This window comes from Cyprinodon variegatus, unplaced genomic scaffold (genome assembly GCF_000732505.1).
Source record: "Cyprinodon variegatus isolate N-32 unplaced genomic scaffold, C_variegatus-1.0 Scaffold91, whole genome shotgun sequence".
NCBI lineage: Eukaryota > Metazoa > Chordata > Actinopteri > Cyprinodontiformes > Cyprinodontidae > Cyprinodon > Cyprinodon variegatus.
In genome coordinates, this window is record NW_015150544.1 from 715492 (window position 1) to 724952 (window position 9461).

At 35.2% G+C, this 9461-nt stretch overlaps 1 protein-coding gene across 1 annotated transcript in view; it reads right to left on the reverse strand.

Moving 5' to 3' along the window:
• The window catches only part of LOC107084032 (ceramide synthase 2-like), an 18537-nt gene extending 9409 nt beyond the window's left edge, over window positions 1–9128 (reverse strand). Inside the window, exons 1-2 of the mRNA XM_015373668.1 lie at window positions 9003–9128; window positions 8690–8798 (exon numbers count right to left, since the gene is read on the reverse strand). The gene's annotated coding sequence lies outside the window, so the exon portion shown is untranslated. The remainder of the gene's footprint in view (window positions 1–8689; window positions 8799–9002) is intronic.
• Between the last annotated feature and the right edge of the window lie 333 nt (window positions 9129–9461).

The window sequence follows — 9461 nt, forward strand, 5'->3', positions numbered from 1 at the left end:
CATCCATCCATCCATCCATCCATCCATCCATCCATCCATCCATCCATCCATCCATCCATCCATCCATCCATCCATCCATCCATCAGGGTCGTGTTGGGGCCGGTGCCTATCTCCTGCAATCTACTGTATGGGCGGGGAACTCCCTGGACAGGTCGCCGGTCTGTCGCAGGGCAAGTGAATAAAGCTTTTTGTATATATTTAAATTAGCCACTGAGGGACAATATTGCATGCAAGTCCAAGGGTGGCAAACATAGAAAAGTACTCTAGCTAAGCCAAATAGCACCTCCCACCGAAGTACTGAAAATAATGAGGAAAAATCCAAGATCCTTTGTGACAAAGTATAATTTTTTTTAATTCAATTTAAAAACAGATAAGATTGGAATAGCCCTCAGAATATCGTGCGAAATTCTTCAACCATATCTAGTCATCGCTTTACCGCAAGGCAGCGCAGTTATATTGGGTCAGTCACGCTCTGTTGAATAGCTGCATCCATTGTGACCATCTAGCTTTCTGGTAGTACTGCAAGCAGAAGGCGCACAAGTCTGTTCATGTCTGCTCATCATGCCTGGTGCTGGAATTCTATTTAGGCTTAAAAAGGACTAAAAACCATCAGGATGGATGCTTGTTGTTCATTACCCTATTTCATCATTATCAAATGCTTTTTAGTCATTTTATATAAACATATAAGATGATCATTTTCCTTTAAAGATTCTCTCCTTCCTCCTAAACATGTCTGAGTCTACCTTTCATCACTGATCTACTCTACTAAATCTCCAGTTTAATAAATAACCACCTTCACCAACTAGTAAAGGTCTTTATTCCCTTTTCACCTTTTTATGCAACAGAAGTTACTGTATACTAACTGTGTTTATATTATATAACAACAAAAATGATTCATGGTTTGCAAACTTTTACACAGATATAAAAAATGAAATGTTTAGTGAGCAATTAAAAGAATCTCACATAAAACCAGTTGCCTTCATAAGTTACCTAATTAGTAACCAGGGTCAACCTCTTAGTAATTTAATCAGTATAAAAACAGCTTTCCTGTGAAGGCCTTAGAGGTTTGAAAGCGAACATCAGGGGACACACGGCATCGCGAAGGCCGAGGCACTCAGAGGTAGCTCAGGGTAGTGGATGTAGAGAAGACTGGAGCAGGGTGAAGTTATGAAACAATATCTAAGGTTATTTCTTTATTTTGTTTGATAAGATATAGCTTTAAAACAGATATAAACAAAGTAAAAGCCTCAAAAGACTACCAAGAATGTCACAACAGACCCCTTTACAAACTTATATTTATTTTATGGTAATAAAAACTCATCCTGTACAAAACTTCAGAAGTATTTGCGTTAATAAAAACACATAAAACAATGCAAAACCTAGTATGTCAGACAGTTACAAATGCTGCAATCACAGATTGTATTGTATACTGAAATATCAGCAAAATATGATCATTACTAAAGAAAACTATATTCTGAGATATATTGAATTATTGAAATATTATAATGCAATTTATATTGGTGCCTCCCAGTTGTCGATCAGCTTCAAAAGTTGCTTCAAAATGCTGTTGCCTGTTTTTTAACCAACATTCCCAGACAACAGCACATAGTCCCAGTCTTTTTTTCCTTTAAAAGCTTCCAGTTTATTTTAGGATTGATTTAAAAATGTTGCCATTTTTATTTAAAGCTCTCAGTTGTTTCCCTTCCATACCTGTCTAAACCGTTGGAATTTAGACCTTACTAGGGCCTTAAGGTCAACAAACCAGCTAAAGGTACAAACACAGAGATGATGGGGCCTTCTCTTAAGGTGGGCCCATAATCTGGAACAAATGGCCCCCTGACATTCTTACCTGATTTTATCATGAGGTATTCTCAACTGATTTTAGCATTTTTTAGACCAGGCTTAAAATCTAGTGACTCAGACCTGCTTTTAATATTCTGTAACACGTTGTCCTATTTTCTTTCATTCCTTTTGTACTTTATTTTCTTTTTTTCCCCATTCCACTTTCTACTGTGTATAATTTACTAACAGCACTTTGGCCCCTTCACGTGTTGTAAAGGGCTTTATGAAGAGAATTTGGAGGATATTTGATTGATTTGCCTTCAATGGAAAAAGAAAAAAAAAGAGCAGTTTAGAAAAGCACTTCAGTGGCATTATTGTTACATTCTGTGCTTTGCACCAAATCAACAAAACAAGAGACTTCATAATGTTATAGCACCTAAATCAGTCTCAATATCCCCAGAACAAAAGAAACTAATCTTCAGAATTGGCAAATTGTACTGCTTATGTTGTAAACCTTCGGATTAAAATTGATCACATGCTCTTAGGCCAGAGCAATGTTGGAAAAAATAACAAAATAAAAAAGAACCTTGAAAGGAAGCCACTAACCAAGGCCAAGTCGTTGTTTTTATGTGCTTTCATTTTTGCATTATGTAAAACTTTCATTTGAATTTGAGCGGCCCTATAAAATCTTTCCTCGGTATGAGTTTGCTCTCTGGTCTGAGCACACAGACAGCTGATGGGCTACTCCTTAAACTAGGGTGATATCAGCTGACTCTCTGGCAACACCTCAGTGACAGAGAAAACCTTTACAACACCAAATCAGCAGGTTTTTAGTGGTGGATGATTATGTAACAACCTTTGTCCCGAAGTTCTGCTCTTTTAAAGTTAACCTCTGCAGTTAAACAACCTGCTTCCTGCATAATAAGGTATTTTCTCAAAGAGCTCATGGATTTGTTGAAGTAACCTGCTCAGGTCCTGCTCAGACAGTCTGTCACCTCTTTCTAAAGAACAACTAATGCCCTCTCTGTATTGTACTGAATTAGGTCAATAGATTCAGGTTTGCAGTCAGTCCTTGAGTTTATTCAGCAATTTGAATGAAGCTAAAGAGGTAACTTCTGTCCAATGGGGGAACTCCAAACATTCCCTGAGGCCAGAAAATTGTCAAAACAGGTTTTTTGGTTCTCAAATGCAAAATACACTCTTCCTTTTTTGGCTGATCTAAGGCGAAAAGCTTTATGACTGGCAGAAGGCCCATAATTATCAGACAACAACTAAAATAGGAAAGTGAAGGATTCAAACATAACCTCTGCATCAGTTATAGACATTAGCATCCTCTCCAGCAATGAATACAACATCTGAAAACTAGGGCTGGGCAATTAATTAAATTTGCAGTATAATCACAATTTAGAAAAATGCAATTTTCAAATCGCAGAGGCCCTCAGTTTTTAGTAACAATACATTTAACAAGAGCAAGACACTACATTTCTCACTCCAGCCCATTAGGAGACAGTAAAATTATTAAAGTGGGTATGCTGTCGCACAGAATGGCACAGAGAGTTGCAGGAAGCACCCAGATCTATGCATTATAGCAGAAGTAATAACTTTTTCATGCAAATGTTACTGTAAAGTCCTGCAACACTGGACTCTGGACAAGCTGGCTTTGAAGGTCGTGAAAAAACTGAAACCCTGGAGTAAAACATCGACATGCTTGTGCTTTGTCCAAAGGAAAACCACAATAAAATGACAACATTGTTTCAAAAATAATTGCTATTTTTATTTTTTTGTCAAAATCATTCAGCCCTACTGAAAGGTAAGTTGTGCTTTATTTGAATAACTAAACTCTGTGCAAACTGAATCATAACTATTCTTAAGACAAGTAGGCAAAAAGGTTTCTGCATGTGCTAATAGATCTTTAGATTACATTACACAATAATTAACACTATTCCAGAAGATGGAGCACAGGCTAACGTGTCACACAAGGTTTAAATAATTAAATATAAAGGATAAAAATATAAATAAATTAAAATATTACAACAGCAAATGCATCTAAAATGTTTAGGGTTCCAAAGAAACTGCATCTGCTGAGGATGTTATACGCACCGATATGAAAAGGCTGACCATTATGGCAGAGAAATGGTATTTATCAATAGTTCATATACTTTCTTAGTCTTAATAGTACAAAAAAACAACTACCACATCATAAATATCTCCTCTGTTTAAGCTATCACCCCACAATGCTATGCTGCAGTTGCAGCTGCAGCTGCATCGCTGTCACATGCTCAAACTTATCCAACATCAGATCGGGACATCTCTAAAAATGACACTGCTGATTTTGCAACAAACACAACACACCATATCTTGACGTGTTTTTTTTTTCGCCCCACCAGCACTGAATAAACATTTAATTAAGTAAAATAATTTATTTTAAAGCTTTTTAACCCATCTTCATCAGTAGTGACAATATCTTTCCCTTTACTAAGACACATGAGAGCTCCCAGTTTGATGACTCCTGTAATGAAATCTATTATTAGAAAAATAGGAGAAAACCTGCTGCACTAAGTGTGAACAAAATGAATAAGCGACAATATGAGCAGCATCCCGACATGTTAAAACAGACTTCACAAGATCTAGATAGCCCCAGAACGCTCCACATGATCACTTTAACATTACGTAACTCTGCTATTTTGGCAAGAAAGTGCAGCTCACAAAACAAACCACAGCTCAATTCTTCTGATATGTTGAGATACTCCTCACCACTGTGCTGTGTAAACATGAAACTATCCTTCATTTCTTTGCACTTTGCTTCTTAGAACAATAGGTGGGCAGAGTACAAAAGAAGTACAAAATACAAAAAGTTATACTTAAATAAAAGTAAAACTACTTCATCATATTTATTCTCAAGTTGAAGTAAATAGCCCTTAAAAAGTGACTCTTATAGTAAAAAAGTATTTGGTAAGAAGGCTACTCTATTACTACTACACATGATCATACCAACTGATTTAATATTTAACAAAAAGATGTAAAATTGGACCAAATATTAAGTGATATGCAAATTCTGGTGTTTGAAAGAATAAGATAAAATAAAAAATATGAGATACATTTCTTGCAGAATAAGAAATGTTGATAGAATGAACACTACTCAATATATATTTTTTGAGTTATAAATTCAATTGTTACAGTATGTAAGGCTAGGTTAAATTACAACATACTGTTTGCACTGTATTTTCACTCAACCTCCGAAATGACACGTCAGATTCAGCAGATAGAAAATAACATTTAACTAATAAGCCTTCAGTACAAAAAAAAAGGAAACATTACGTGTATCTCTGATTGGTGTATATCTTTTTTTTTTAAACAAGCTTATTTTTATTAATTGAAGTTACTCAAGTAAGAGTAGCAATACTTTATCATAATATTACTCAAGTAAAATGCTGTAAAACTATTCCTTAAAGCACTTTTTTTTAAAGATTACTTAAGTAAATGTAACCAAGTAAATGCAAGTAGTTACCACCCACCTTGGCTAAGAACCAAGCTTTATTGTCTTTACTGTCTTTTTGAATACCTGTTTTATTTTCAGCGTCGCCCTATGGGGTTATCTTACGTCATACTATGGAGTAAGATAACTGACCCCATACTATGGGGTAAGATAAGCTAATAGTATGGAGTAAGACAACAATTATCTTCAGTAAGATTTTTGAAAAAGCTGTGTTTCAACAGATAGAACCCTGCATAACAATGACCCGCTGCTTCAATGTCTTTCAGCTAGGCTTATATGCTCAACACAGTACAGAGACTGCCCTTGTCAAGGTTACATCATTATCAGTGCAGACTGTGGAAGAACCACAGTGCTGGTATTATTGGAACTTAGTGCAGCATTTGAGACTGTTATTCTCTCCATTTTATTAGGCTGTGCTTTCTGGTAGAGCACTGGGTTGGTTTCGATCCTACTCGAAAGACAGTGGCTGTGTATGAACATCCGCCCTAACCCCTAAATCACTATTAGAGCAGGGACTATATAGTGGACTTTATAGTGAACTCAGTTATCTTGCCACTACTTTGCACTCCAAGTTAGTCACATGACTCAGGCTCCCTCAACGGTGCCATCTTTGTTCTCTCTCACCCCCAAAACAAAACCCATGATGCTTTGCGAGGAGTGCTCTCGCAAAGCATGCTGGAATAAATCTGCTCATCTAGTGACCATGGTTACACACTACTTTTCAAGATGCATTGTGGGATGTTTTGAGACCACTACTCTTTCATCCACCAGACATTCTGACACTCATATAAAATGGCATAACTTTTTTATGTGTCAGTAGTAAACTTTAGAGAATAAAGTTGTGAGAATAAAGTTGTAATATTATGGAAATAAAGTCGTAACATTACGAGAATAAAGTTGTAATATTACATGTTAAAGTCTTAATATTACAAGAATAAAGTTGTATTTTATGACAACTCTTACAAGAAGCACTTTCTTCCATAAAATGAGGAATGTCGAGCATCATGTGAAGGTATACTTTGGCATCAGTTTAACAAATAAGGAAATCTTATAGCACACCAGAATCAATAGGGCATGATGTCAAAGTGGGATTAGTTGCTGATTGGGGGTGCTGCGTATACTGGTCGGAGCTCCAAGCTTTCTTTCTGAAACGTGTTTTGGTATGATGACTTAATTCTCATAATTTTTCTACTTTATTCTCATAATATTTCGACTTTATTTTTGTCATGTTACAACTTTAGTCTCATAATATTACGACTTCATTCTCATAATATTACTTTATTCTCGTAATGTTATTACTTTATTCTCATAATATTACAACATTATTATTGTAATATTCTGACTTTGTTCTTGTAATATTACTTTATTCTAGTAATATTACGACTTTATTCTCATAACATTACGACTTTATTTTCGTAATATTAAGACTCTGTTCTCATAATATTATGACATTATTCTCGTAATATATCTTTATTCTCGTAATATTACAACATTATTATTGTAATATTCTGACTTTATTCTTGTAATATTACTTTATTCTCATAACATTACGACTTTATTTTCGTAATATTAAGACTATGTTCTCATAATAATATGACCTTATTCTCGTAATATCACTTTATTCTCGTAATATTATGACTGTTTTCGTAATATTACAACTTTATTTTTGTAGTATTACGACTTTATTCTTTGAACATTACGACTTTATTCATGTAATATTGCGACTTAATTCTCGTAATATTGCGACTTAATTCTCGTAATATTACGACTTAATTCTTGTAACATTACGAATTTATTCTCATAATATTACAACTTCATTTCCGTAAGATTAAAACTATATTCTCATATTACGACCTTATTCTTGTAATATAACTTATTCTCATATTATTACGTTATTATTATTATTGTAATATTATTACTTTATTTTCGTATTAATACTACTTTATTTTCATAATATTAGGACTTTATTCTCGTAATATTACGACTTTATTCTTGTAACATCACGACTTTATTCTCGTAATATTATTACTTTATTCAAGTAATATTACTTTATTCTCGTAATATTACGACTTTATTCGTGTAACATTACGACTTTATTCTTGTAATATTGCGACTTAATTCTTGTAACATTACCACTTTATTCTAATAATATTACGACTTTATTTTCGTAAGATTAAGACTTTATTTTCATATTACGACCTAATTCTTGTAATATCACTTTATTCTCGGATTATTACGTTATTATCATAATATTATGACTTTATTCTCCTAATATTATGACTTTATTCTTTTAATGTCACTTTATTCTCATTATACTACGACTTTATTTTCATAATTTACGACTTTATTCTCGTAATATTATGACTTTATTCTTTTAATGTAACTTTATTCTCATAATACTACGACTTTATTTTTTGTAGTATTACGACTTTATTCTCGTAACATTATGACTTTATTCTCGTACTATTACGACTTTATTCTTGAAATACAAAATAAATAAAAAAAAAAACCTCTAGCCTGGCCCTAATACTCTGTCCTACTTTGAAGCGTTGCAGCACAAGAAAAAGGAAAAATAATAATTTGGAGAGAAACTATCAGGTTATGAAATGTTGATGGCACACACACTTCTCGTTCTAGTTTGATGATTAAACAAATTAAACAGAGGTATGAAACAGAATTATATTCAAAATACCCAACCTTGACCTATTTAATCCCATTTACACTAAAACGGTCCAAGTAATGCAAAAGAAAAGATAAGGAAGTGTGAAAAGATGCCAGCCATGTGGAATGAGCTGGAACCTGCAGCCCTGAGGTGAAGGGAGCGGCAGCAGGCGGACTGCATCCGGGATATATAGCGGAACACTCTGATGGTGCCTTCAGAAAGTTTAACATCAGTTCAAATAAACCGCAATGTCCACACACAACTTCCCCCTGCTCATATACTTCATTTAAATGAATGTTTAAAAACAAACAAGTTAAGGTTGCAACACTTCCTAGCCTAACGTCATAAAAGCTGTAGAAAAACTGAGAGGCAGGAATCGACCTGAAACTAAGCTCCATTATAGACTAAATAAACGGATTTCTATGAATCTAGATCTATTTGGACCGTCTGAAAAGTCCCAACAGCCGCTCCTCTAATATCGCAGACAGACGGCGCTAAAACCAGGCCTGCTAGCTGAACTTTAGATGAGCAACGCCTTCCAACGGTTAGTTTCTCTGATGGAGAGAATCGGCGAAGTTCGCAGCTGAAAAATGTCCTAAAAATAAAGCCCTCCGGTAAATTCACTTTTAATTTACTCTTAAAAAAAGCTCCCTGAACTGAACGGACTCTATCTTAAAGCATGAAGCTGCATGGAGAGCAGCTTTCCCCTAAATGCAGATGCTACAGTATGTAACGGTGCAGCCACTCACCTCTCACCGCGTGCAGACAGGTACTGTGGGCTGACAGCGATCGTCGGCTGCCACCGCTGCTCTGTTCCTGCTTCTTCTTCTGCTCCTCCTCGTCCTCGGTCTGTCGCCGCTGGGAGGATTTCATAAATATTTCGTTATTAAAAGAGGCTCTCGTTAACACATTGTCCATCAGATGAATGAATCCGTTCAGTTTCTTCCTAAGTTTGGTGGTAATTTCTTTCGCAAAATCTTTAACCGTGTCGTGATTTAATTAAGATACAAAGAGTTAGTTGTTTACTCTTTTCTCCCCTTAATCTGAATAAATATCTCCTACCGCTGCGGATCAGCCGGAGAGTCCCAGTCACATAGTGGATTTTTATGGTTAGTTATGTTAGACGATGATAGTAAGAAGGCAGGCTATTTAAAGTTACGTCCGGGTATGAGGGGTGATCCGTGCCGCACTGATTCTCTTTAAAGTTGTGTTATTAAAGGTACAGTGCAGGGCAACTGGAAGTACTTAACAACAGGGGGTGCTGTGAAAAGTTGTTTTTGGGAAATATACCTATAAGCCTATTTAAATACAATAAAAAGTAAATAAGTAAATAGACTGAGATGCACTACTTTATTGTCATATGCACTTCAGTGCATGCAACCAGGGTTTGTAATACAGACATCATCAGTTCTCAGGTGAATAAATGTGCTATTAATTAAAGCCGACAAAAGGTTCAATGTGTACAGTGTGATATATGTTAAAAAGAGATTCAGTGTGTAAAGTTTTATTCTGCACAGTGTT